We start from the raw sequence: 12,298 nt of genomic DNA on the forward strand, positions 1-12,298 counted from the left end.
GTTCCCTCTTCTATCATCACTGCCAACGTCACGGTCAGGAGAGATTTTCCGCATAGTGAATCAATCTAGATGACATAACTCAGACATCAGAACCAAGCACTTACCTGCTGTGCACAATTCTTGTACTACTATGCAAAAAACAACCACCAATCTGCAGTCCTATGCAGGCTCAATTCCTGCTAAAATAAATGAGAGCATTTCCTGCATTGGTGGCTCAATCCTGAAAACTGCTGAGCATTCTGGCTATGACCTAGGAAAGCATTTAAGCACATGCTTAACTTTAAGCATGCAAGTAATCAGAATATGGTAACATTTTTCTGTATTAAAGGATCTATTTTAACATTCAGCTTGAACAGAAAAAGTTTCTTATAAACAAATCACTTAGAGGAAGAAATAATAATAATGACATAATGTATATATATAGCAAATAGTTCATTTATAATAATAATAACAACAAGAAATAATAACTAAAAAGAGTTTCAGCCCCTGTATGCCTATTAACTGCATTTTATGGGAATGGATTCAATTCTCAAACGTCTTGACTTTTCTTTCTAAAAGTAAATAGCATTTCATTAACATTTTCTGAATGAAGGATTTTCTTATTCCCCTGGTGTGTTTTAGTACCTCATCTTCTGTATGCTGAATCTATTGTTCTGCTTCATCAACCTACCTGTCGAGTGCATTGATCTTTGAATTGAAGGCTTGAGACTTCCCCTCCAACAAGGTCATTCAAGCTTGCGGCTCATCCATTATTGCCACATTTGGTTCCAGAAGGTCCTTTACCAGTCTGTCCTATTCTGAAGACGTTGGTGTATTGCTTGCAGCCTGTGTGCTTAGCTTCTGCCATTTTTCTGCACCAGCCAAAAGCTGCAAATTAAAAAAAAAACCAAAAAAAAACCCCTCTTGTCCCAGCATTAGTTTTGTTCTTATTTGGTGTGATTACTGTATTCATTCAGCAATTCAGTGAATGTTTCTTGAATATAGAGCAGCCTCTGAATACTGTGTCTGCATTCTTAAGAGCACTTAGTTTGGAAAGCAAACATAAAGCATTTCCTCCGTATTCAACAGAGGCTATCCCCTGAGAATTAGCAAATTGTGATCCATATGTTGACAACATACAGAATGATGCAAGACATTAAGCAGTTACCTTAAGATGGGTTTTCCTAAAGTTAAAGGATTTACTATCACTGAAGTTAAATATAGGATGGATTAGGATGATAACTCGTATGATTACATAGTACAAATGATTCACAACTGAGTGAAGTGAAATCTATAGGTAAGTCTTTAAGGGGCTCTTAGCAATATTCTTAGCCATCCCATTTTCACAGGACTGATGTGTAAGGAGTCATGATACGGTTCACATGGCAGATTGTCTTTGTTAGATGATTTCACGGTGTTATATTCTTTAACTAAAACATGGACAAATTTTCAATGTGCTGCCTAGTTGTTCAAGTTCAGAAATTGACTCTCATGCTGCCTCCTTGATAGCTAAAGAATCTAGAAGTCCTTCCTAAGCAATTTTTTTTAATTCACACAGTTGTTCATTTGTGCCATTTTATTATTGCTAATTATTTCTACAGCACACGTGTGTAGTATTTTAGACACTATGGCCTACAATTTCAAAAGTGACTAGTGATTTTGAGTCCTTCAGTTTTTGTGTATCCAACTTGAGACACCTGAACAGGGGGACCAGATTTTCCCAGAGTAGATACTCAGCAGAAAATATCAGCGAGATACAAGAAGATGAATTCCTTGACTCAAAATCTTTACCGTATTAGTTTGCCAATGAATTAGCAAAAGTTGGAAGAGTGGAGGTGATAAGTTCATCTGAGTTTGTGGTGTTTAGGTTTGGCACATAGTAGTTCCAAGATTTTTTAAATAACATATTAATCATATATTATCAAATCATATATATAATCTCATTTAATTGTAGCCCAGAGGGCAGTTGAAGGTACTTAGTTGTGAAAGGCTAGCCAAAAGAAGGGGAGAGCAAGGTGCCGAGTTTGCTTAACATTGCCAATTTTCAGTCATTTAACCTTTTTAATCACTGAAACTATAGTGTGTGCTCAGTTAACGTATGGGACTACTACAATAGCCTTCCTGCTCGAATCCTCATGTAGTGATCGTGTTGTTAAATGCCTACTTCCTGCACTCATGATCATCAATCCAGCCCTAGAGATGCAGGCAGGTACATTTTTCAATATGGTCAATTCTCATGTCTCCCCATTATTTCTCCACCGTCAATGGCTGCTGATCCGTTAGAGAATCAAGTTACATATTTCATTATTGGCATTCAAGGCTTCCACTAAACTAAACTAAAATATATAACTAAAATTGATGTAGATTTACAGCCCAACCAAGGCTTTCAAATTCAACTAACAACTTGCCTTCGATTTTCTCTAGGACCTATAGGTGTGCTAGAACCCTAGGCAAAGACTTTATTTGGTCCCTTCTTGCATCTCCTAGTCAACAGAATGAGTGGTCTACCTCCTCCACCCCGAGTCTAGCTCATCTTCTCCCTTTCCTTCCGACCCACACCACCACCACACAATCAAAGGGGTAGGTTCTTGAAGGAGCTTGGTCTTTACTTTTCTTTACTCCTATTACTGTACAAGTTAATGGGAATATGGTGCTTTATGCATCAACAAATATTAGTAATTCCCACTCTGTTCTTAATACTATCACACTGTTAATTTCCCCCCAACTCTTTAAAACTCCTACAACTGATCTGACACCAATAGGATCAGTGGAGTAGGTGGGTCAAACACTTAATGGCTGAGTCTAGTGTCAGCCACTGGAAGAGCTTCAAACCCACTGGCAGAAAATCCAGAGTATATTGGTCAGATGACATGTATTAATATTATTTCATAGCATAGGTGACGACTCCATGGGTGCTCCGGAGCACCCATGGGAAAAAATAGTGGGTTCTGAGCAGCCACCATCAGCCCCCCGATCAGCTCTTCCCCTTCCCCCCAGCACTTCCCGCCCGCCATGATCAGCTGTTCCACAGCTTGCAGGAGGCACTGGGGAAGAGCGGGAGGAGTGAGGGCAAGGCATGCTTGGATGAGGGGACACAACAGGGAGGGAAGAGGCGGGAGGGGAGAGGCAGGGTGGGGGTGGGGCTTTGGACGAAAGGATGGAGTGGGGGTCGGGCCTGGGGCAGAGAGGGGGTCGAGCACCCCCGGCACATTGGAAAGTCAGTGCCTTTGTTTCATAGCACAGTAAGGTTACTACAAATAAGCTCAAAGTGCATCCATTACTTTCATTAATTGACTGAAAAGTTAATGTGTAACATCTCTTCATGAGACTGACTTCTCAGATTACTTGAAGACAGAAAATAGACACATACTTTGCCAATATATTTTTCTGGTTTAAGATCTCTGCTTTTGTAAAGGGACCAAGAAAACTTGTGTTCAAGATGTTGGGAAGGGGGGCTGCCTTTATATAGCTGAACACATCAGAGGGTTGACAATAAATTCAGAGCTATTCATAGCAAGATCCTATAATTGTGGAATCTAGGATAACATCAAAGAGCCCGGCAGAACTTCAGGACCAACATCAAGAGGTTAACAAGAGAATTCTCCAAGTGCTAGTTGCTAATGTGAACTCCACCAATTCATGCTAGTGCCAGATTAGCTTTAGACAGTCCTGCTACCCAAAGGCTTAACATAGGTTCATTTTCACTTTGGAATGTCTGCCTATATGGGTTGGATGGGGGTATACTAACGCCCAGACATTATAGGCATGTGTCCACAGCCCTGGCTCTTGGAGTGACATGATGCGGTCAGAATCTGTTTTCTTTAAGAATTAAATAAATACATGAATAAATAAATCTGTTTCTACCCCACTTAGTTGCAAAAAGAACCTTAAACACACAAACAGAGTTTAACCAAATCAGTGACATCTGTCTGAGTCTGCAGACAGCCTGAAACAATAGCTCTGAGAATTGGGAACAGCCTTGTTCACCTTATTGGGTTGTTAACTTTACAACTCACTGCACCGGGGGGGGGGGGCCCTCTCAACATCATCCCAGAAGAGGATTCTGGTTTTGGCAGGGGTCATGCTGCAGTCATTCCATCATAGCTCATGGGAGCTAAAAGAAGAAACCCGCAGGTCACCTGTGGAAAGTGGTGGTCCATGGAGGGGGAGACCCAGCCTGCCTAAAAAGGAGTGATGGCAACCTTGTGTCCTCAAGCCCATTTGATGGCTTTTGTGTGAATGGCTTGTACAGCTGCCACCCCAAAGAGTGGTAGGACCATAGTGTACAGGGTATGGTCACAGCATGGGAGAGTGGCAAGAGCATGGAGTCAGAGTGGCAAGTGAGGATGTGCCTAAGTCCTTACATTGCCTTAATCCAGTTTTTGGACTGGATGCTGTCGATCATAAACTTTTCGTTTTGGCTTTTCAATTTACCAGAATTTTGGAACTCCTGTCTGAAAAGGATCCTGGTTTTCATCTAAAGTGAAAAGTTTTTTGATCCAAAGGCAGGTAATCTAGTGTCTTACTGCTTATCCAGTTGTAAATGGATAGTATCTGTTGGTAAGACCATGGGCATGAATTAGTGTGACAATCAACAAGGACAATAAGCATGGATCCGAGCTTCAACATAGATTAATAGATGCTAAGGCCAGACGGGACGACTGTGATTATCTGATATGACCTCCTGTATAACACAGGCCACAGAACTTCCCAAAAATAATTCCTAGAGTATAGCTTTTAGAAAAACATCTAATCTTGATTTAAAAACTGTAAGCGATGAAGAATCCACCATCACCTTTGGTAAATAGTTCCAGTCATTGGATACTCTCACTGCTCAAAATGTACACCTTATTTCCAGTTTAAATTTGTCTTTCTTCAACCTCCTGTCATTGGATCATGTTATACCTTTCTCTGCTGAATTGAAGAACCCATTATGAAATATTTCTTCCCCATGAAGATACTTAGACTATAATCAAGTCACCCTTAACCTTCTCTTTGTTAAGTTAAATAGATTGAGCTCACTGAATCTATTGCTATAAGGCATGCTTTCTAATAATTTAATCATTCTTATGGCTCTTCTCTGAACCCTCTCCACTTTATCAACATCCTTCTTGAATTATGGGCACCAGAACTGGACATGGTATTCCAGCAGCAGTCACTCCAGTGCCAAATACAGAGGTAAAATAGCCTCTCTACTCAGACTCAAGATTTCCCTGTTTATGCATCCCAGGATCACATTGGAAGCTCATGTTGTGCTGATTATCCACCACCGCCCCCTAAGCTTTTTCAAAGTCACTGCTCCCCAGGATACAGCACCCCCGTCCTAAGTATGGCCTACATTCTTTGTATCCTGGTAATGTTACATCTAGCCATATTACAACAAATATTGTTTTCTTGCTCCCAGTTCAACCAAACAATATAGGTTTCAGAGTAGCAGCCGTGTTAGTCTGTGTCCGCAAAAAGAAAAGGAGTACTTGTGGCACCTTAGAGACTAACCAATTTATTGGAGCATAAGCTTTCGTGAGCTACAGCTCAAATAAATTTTTTAGTCTCTAAGGTGCCACAAGTACTCCTTTTGTTCAAACAATATAGGTCACTCTGAATCAATGATCTGTCCTCTTCATTTATTTACTACTCCCCCCCCCCAGCTTTTGTATCATCTGCAAACTTTATAAGGGATGATATTATGTTTTCTTGCAGGTCATTGATAAAGCTGTTAAAAAGTGCAGGATGAAGAGCAGATCTCTGCTGGACCTGACTGGAAATACACCTAATCAATGATGATTTCTCATTTAGAGTTTCATTTTAAGACTTAACCCTCAGCCAGTTTTTAATACATTTAATGTGTGCCATGTTGTTTTTATATCATTCTAGTATTTTAATCAAAATGTCATGCTCCTGACAGAAATCTGTGTGTATTATAACAGTAGTACCTTTATTAAAAAAAAGTTAGTTTGACAGGATTTATTTTCTATAAAACTACGTTGATTTGCATTAATTACAGTACCCTCCTTTAGTTCTTGTTAATTGAGTCCCACATCAGGTGCTCCTTTATCTTGCCTGACATCAATATCAAGCTGACAGGCCTATAACTACCTTGGTCATTTGATTTACCCTTCTTAAAAATTATCACAACATTAGCTTTCTTCAAGTCTTCTGGAACTTCCCCAGTGCTCCAAAACTTACTGAAAAATCAACATTAATGGTCCAGCAACCGCCTCAGCTATCTTTTTAAAAACTCTTCTATATAAATAATCTGGACCTGCTGATTTAAAAATGGCTAATGTGAGTAGCATCTGTTGCACATCCTCCATAGATACTAGTTAAATGGAAAGAGTGTAATCACCATATGATGAGACTGCATCATCTGTTTGTTCCCCAGATACGAACAGAAATATTTATTGAACACTTCTGCCTTTTCTGAATTATTATTGATGATTCTACCATTTCCATCTAGTAATGGGCCAATATTATTCTCAGGATTGTTTTTGTTCCTATTATATTTTTAAAAACTGCTTCTTATTGTCCTAAACTCTGCAGGCCATAGACGCCCTTGGCTTCCATTATCAATTTTCTACAATTGCTAACTTCTGATTTGTATTAATTACTATCAGTGTCCTCTTTCTTCCATTTGTTATATATTATGTATTTATATTTTACAGCTGCCTTCACTTCCCCTCTAAACCAGCTTGATTTTTTAACCAGCACAGCCTTCTTCTTCAGTTTTGGGGTTTTGGCTTTTTGGGCATCTAGTGAGGTGTTCTTAAATGATTCCCAATTATCATTCATACTTCTCTCATTAAATTCTTTCTCCCAGCTGATTTGGCACATAATTCTTTTTGGTTTTGTGATATTGACCCTATTAAAGCAGAAAGGGCAAATTTCACCACATAGCAACACAGTGCCATGATGTGTTGTAGCATGAGTTTTGAAAATATTGTAGGGTATTATTAACTGGAAGCTATGGGACTGCCCCATGAAAACAGCACAACCAAAGAAATGTTTTGTTTTAATATATAGCAGGGAAAATGTGTGGGTTTTGCTCTAAAGGCCCAGAGACAGAAAACATTTTTGTGCCATGAAATACTGCATTTGAATCAAGCTGAGAGACAGTGTGTTTGTAAATATTTATCATAATCTATTGCCAAGCCCGTGGTGGCAACTGCATCTGGCTCTTTTTAGTTCACCCAGCCCCTAAGTTAGATGTCATTAAATAAGCACTGTCATTCTTTTTCTGATTTGTAAGATGAAAAAGCTTTTGATACAAAACCTGTTTGGGCGAGCAAATTCCTCAGAGATTAAATTAAGGATCACAACAGTTTTTCTTTCAATTCCTTTTCGTATCCAAATACTGTACAATCACTGTAACAGAGCACAAAACAGAGGAGTGATTTCAATAAGGTTTATTATCTTCACCGCATTTACAATTCACATTATTGTTGATTATTAGAGAGACCAAGGTTGTAAAGCTCACTCATGAAGATGGGAAGTCAATATTACATTTTACTTTCTTAAGAAAGGGTCAATTTAGAGAGGGTCAATCACCACAGTATCAGGGCACTAAACATATTATTACTAATAAATATAACCTTACACTTTTATTTAGCTGAGAATGTCAAAGTGGTTTAACAATGGCTAATTTCTTTTACTATATGGCAAATAAAACATCTTGGGCCTACATTTTCCAAGGGGACTAGAGGTATTGCGTATCCAACTTGAACACCTTAAAGAGGCTTAACTGTGAGAAAGTACTCAGCACTGACGTTCTTGAAAATAAAGCCCCTTTAAGGTGTCTCAGATTGGCTATTCAAGCACTGAAGCATCTGGAATTACTAGTCACATTTCAAAAGGGACAGGCTCACTTTTTAAAATACCACCCAGGGAACTTTTGATTTCAAGATGGGGGCTTGTGCTAGAAAGGGGGTGGTTTTCAGGGAAAGGTATGGATGATGTGGCAAGGAGACATATGCATGTTGTTGCCATCTGGTCTGAGGATGGGGTGGAAGGTGTGCTTGGTTTGGTTAGTGAAGAAGGGAGGAAAGTGGGGCAGGAGGACAGGGTGAACAAAAGGATACTTTGCCTTAGAATAGGACTTCTGTAGGTTGAGGGGAAACACTTTGTACACATTGTGGAACAATTCGTGCATAACAACTGAGTTAAACCTTGGTCCTCTCGCCCTCCTATTTCCCCGACTATTGTTCGCATTATGCCCATCACTAGACGGTAAACTCTTCAGGGCAGGGAATATCTATTGGTATGTTCTTTAAGATGCCTACCACACTGTGGGTACCATGAATAAGTAAATGAACAAGTATTAACCTGGTATTAGCCACCAGCAATTGATGGGAGTCTTGACTTCTTACAGTCATTTAGCCATGTTCACCCCTGGTCTAACCCCAGTGACTTAATTACTTCCTGTAAAGCATTCTATAATTGGGGATGGCAAGACTCCTGTGGACTAGCCCTATTAGCAGATGTTGATCCTCCTGGGAGATGCTAAGTGAGTCCTGCTGATTTATTGCTACTGGTGGCTCCTTAACACTACCCTGGACATAAAGGCGATGGGAGTGTCTCTCTTGAGAAAGAGAAATCTAGGGTGTCAGGCTGAGCAGCCCTAGGGAAGGAAGCCCTGAGAGAAGACCAGGGTTGGAACTGAAGTTGTTAATAAAGCCAAACCATAGAAATAAGGTGAATTCTCACCCTGAACAACATGTATTAACTGTGATTTGGAGCAGGCTGGAAAAGTCACCTGCTCAGACACACCTCTAAGTCCTTTGGAGTTTTCAGGTGGAAAAGCCTTATAAATATCCAAGGGGAAGCATTCATTCCTGACTTGCAGGGATGGACGCCATCCTTCATGGGGGCTGCTGCCTCTGCCGGTCTCACTCTTCCCTGACAGTACTGCTCCTCTGGACCTGTGTCGCCACTGGTTGTCCTTTCTGCTCTTAAGAGGACCACAGTTTGGAAGTTGCATGTAATACTGCAATTCCATTTAATTACATTCTTTCCAAACTCTACCTCTCTTTTCTTCTTTTGTATTCCTCCTGTGTTTCAATTTGTCTCTTATGTTGCTGTACTCATGTCATAGAATCATAGAATATCAGGGTTGGAAGGGACCTCAGGAGGTCATCTAGTCCAACCCCCTGCTCAAAGCAGGACCAATCCCCAACTAAATCATCCCAGCCAGGGCTTTGTCAAGCCTGACCTTAAAAACTTCTAAGGAAGGAGATTCAACCACCTCCCTAGGTAACGCATCCCAGTGTTTCACCACCCTCCTAGTGAAAAAGTTTTTCCTAATATCCAACCTAAACCTGCCCCACTGCAACTTGAGACCACTACTCCTTGTTCTGTCATCAGCTACCATTGAGAACAGTCTAGATCCATCCTCTTTGGAACCCCCTTTCAGGTAGTTGAAAGCAGCTATCAAATCCCCCCTCATTCTTCTCTTCCGCAGACTAAACAATCCCAGTTCCCTCAGCCTCTCCTCATAAGTCATGTGTTCCAGCCCCCTAATCATTTTTGTTGCCCTCCACTGGACTCTTTCCAATTTTTCCACATACTTCTTGTAGTGTGGGGCCCAAAACTGGACACAGTACTCCAGATGAGGTCTCACCAATGTCAAATAGAGGGGAATGATCACATCCCTCGATCTGCTGGCAATGCCCCTACATATACATCCCAAAATGCCATTGGCCTTCTTGGCAACAAGGGCACACTGTTGACTCATATCCAGCTTCTCGTCCACTGTAACCCCTAGGTCCTTTTCTGTAGAACTGCTGCCGAACCATTTGGTCCCTAGTCTGTAGCAGTGCATGGGATTCTTTCATCCTAAGTGCAGGACTCTGCACTTGTCCTTGTTGAACCTCATCAGATTTCTTTTGGCCCAATCCTTAATTTGTCTAGGGCCCTCTGTATCCTATCCCTACCCTCCAGCGTATCTACCTCTCCTCCCAGTTTTGTGTCATCTGCAAACTTGCTGAGGGTGCAATCCACCCCATCCTCCAGATCATTTATGAAGATATTGAACTAAACCGGCCCGAGGACTTACCCTTGGGGCACTCCACTTGATACCGGCTGCCAACTAGACATGGAGCCATTGATCACTACCCGTTGAGCCCGACAATCGAGCCAGCTTTCTATCCACCTTATAGTCCATTCATCCAGCCCATACTTCTTTAACTTGCTGGCAAGAATACTGTGGGAGACCATGTCAAAAGCTTTGCTAAAGTCAAGGAACAAGACGTCCACTGCTTTCCCCTCATCCACAGAGCCAGTTGTAATTTATACAAGTGCTGTTGTGTTTGCTGTAATCCTAATTGCCACAATGATTTAATGGTTTTGGATTTCAGTCACTCCCCTGTTGTATTCTCTGTAGTCAGAGCTGATCTATGTCAGTAATTTCCATTGGGGAAAATGTAATTAACATTTTATATAAACCAAAAGCACCATTTATGCAGAGTGCTGATTAGAGGTGTGGAGAAAACAGATGTTTTGGTGTGAGCATTTTTGATGGTATTGAGACAGGTCTGGCTGTGTGATGTCCCAGGTCTTGAATGCAGGCCTGGGAGTCCTCAGACAGCTACTGCATCCTGGCCTCTACCCAATATCTGTTGAAACCTGGTGGGCTGAGAAACTAGTAGGACTATAGCCACAGTCAAGACACCACCCACAGAAGCCCTGATTGGAGGATCACCCGGCTCCACCTATTGGTCCAACTGCACTATTTAAGCCAGAAGGAGGCACAGGAAGTTAGTCTGAGCAACAAGGTGATCTCCTGTTGTGGCTGTGTTGGACCCTAGTTGTGCTCTGCCTTTTGCACCCAACCCTGTTCCTGCTTGGCTCCTGCCTTCACTCCTGTTTCCACCATGCTCATGTTCTGTGCTTGATTCTTGCCTCTCCTCCCCTCCAGTTCCTGCTCTTGCCTCCAATCATCAGTTACAAGTCCTGGCTTTGATCCTGGCCTCCAAGTTCTGACCCTTGTCTCCAGCATTTGGTATCTGATCTTGGCTCTGACTTTCCGCTTTGATTCCTGGTTCTGAGTCCGTCTTGACCTCTGGCTCTGGTAACTGGCAGTTGACTCTGGTGCTGACCCTTGGCTTTGTTCCCTGCCCACTAGACCTGACTCCTGCTCTGACTATTAGACTGAATGGCTTGGGTTTTTATTACTCACTATTGGTGTTGCTCTAACAATTATATGGGATTTCTGTATCTCTCATTTTCAGGTGCTTGATGATATTTATTCTGGAACCTTGTTCCTTGTGACTAGTGATGAGCCCAATCAATAAGGTTAGAGACTGTTTGGGTTTTGAGTTTTGGTTTGCCCCATTAAAAAATATAGCCTCTCCATGAAGTTAAGAACTCCATCTTGGTTTTCCAAAGCTCAGAGTTGTTCGGATATGGGGTTTGGTTGTACTCACTACCCTCCTACAATGTATAGCTCTGCAGTTTAATGCTCCTCTCTTACATCTCTGCTATTCCACTGACTTCAGTGGTGTCACACCAGTTTAAGAGCATTTGACCCTCTCTCTTGATTTACTTGTTGGCTTATCTATTATTTTGATTATAGTTTTACAGTGATTGATGGGAAAGATATCTCTAAAATAACACTTTTTTTGGTGTATTCAAGTTAAAATGAGCTATTTGCATTTCTTTTCTCAGAACGAATGGAATGACTTAGTTGCTCAGGGAAGTGAGGTTTCATAGTGCAGTCTAGAACCAGGCATGGAGTGAGGAGGTGCTGTAGCAGATTTATTATTTTTATTGCTTTTAATTAGTATTACAGTAGCACCCAGTGGCCCCCACCAAATCACAACCACGTAGCGTCAGACACCGAAAGAGACAGTCCCTGCACTAAAGTCTAACTAGATAAGGGAGGCAATGGAAGTAGTAGTATCCACATTGGGAACTGTCCCAAGGTATTACTGGAAGTCTGTGGCAGGAGTGGGTGCTGAACTGTGATAGTCTGCATTCCAGTTCGCTGCCTTAACCACAAGACCAAACTTTCTACCTAGTAGAGCTGTGCCACCACATATCAGCTCTTCTGCAGCACCCCTTGTACTCCAGTCCTGAACGTCTCCAGAGCAGAGACTGCAGTTAATGCCAAGCTGCCCTAGATAGGGCAACAAATGAGTTAAAAAGAAATCAAGCCCAGTACATGAGGCGTTCATGTAGTAACTAAATACCAGGGAAATCTTTTTAAAATGTGCTTCAGGGGTATATTGTGGTGTTTAAAAAAACAATTCTGCTTTATGTGTGGTTTGCTGCACCACTGAAAATTTTTGAATGCATTTTGCCTCCAGTGGACTGAAGCAGGCAAAAT

The 12,298-nt window shown here is 41.4% G+C and overlaps 1 long non-coding RNA gene across 1 annotated transcript in view; it reads right to left on the reverse strand.

Moving 5' to 3' along the window:
- Nucleotides 1-675: 675 nt before the first annotated feature.
- LOC141989181 (uncharacterized) overlaps nucleotides 676-12,298 on the reverse strand; it is a 32,486-nt gene continuing 20,863 nt past the window's right edge. Inside the window, exons 2-3 of the long non-coding RNA XR_012639928.1 lie at nucleotides 7,250-7,341; nucleotides 676-867 (exon numbers count right to left, since the gene is read on the reverse strand). This is a non-coding gene — a long non-coding RNA (uncharacterized LOC141989181). The remainder of the gene's footprint in view (nucleotides 868-7,249; nucleotides 7,342-12,298) is intronic.

The sequence above is a fragment of the Natator depressus genome, chromosome 6 (assembly GCF_965152275.1).
Source record: "Natator depressus isolate rNatDep1 chromosome 6, rNatDep2.hap1, whole genome shotgun sequence".
Classification (NCBI taxonomy): domain Eukaryota; kingdom Metazoa; phylum Chordata; order Testudines; family Cheloniidae; genus Natator; species Natator depressus.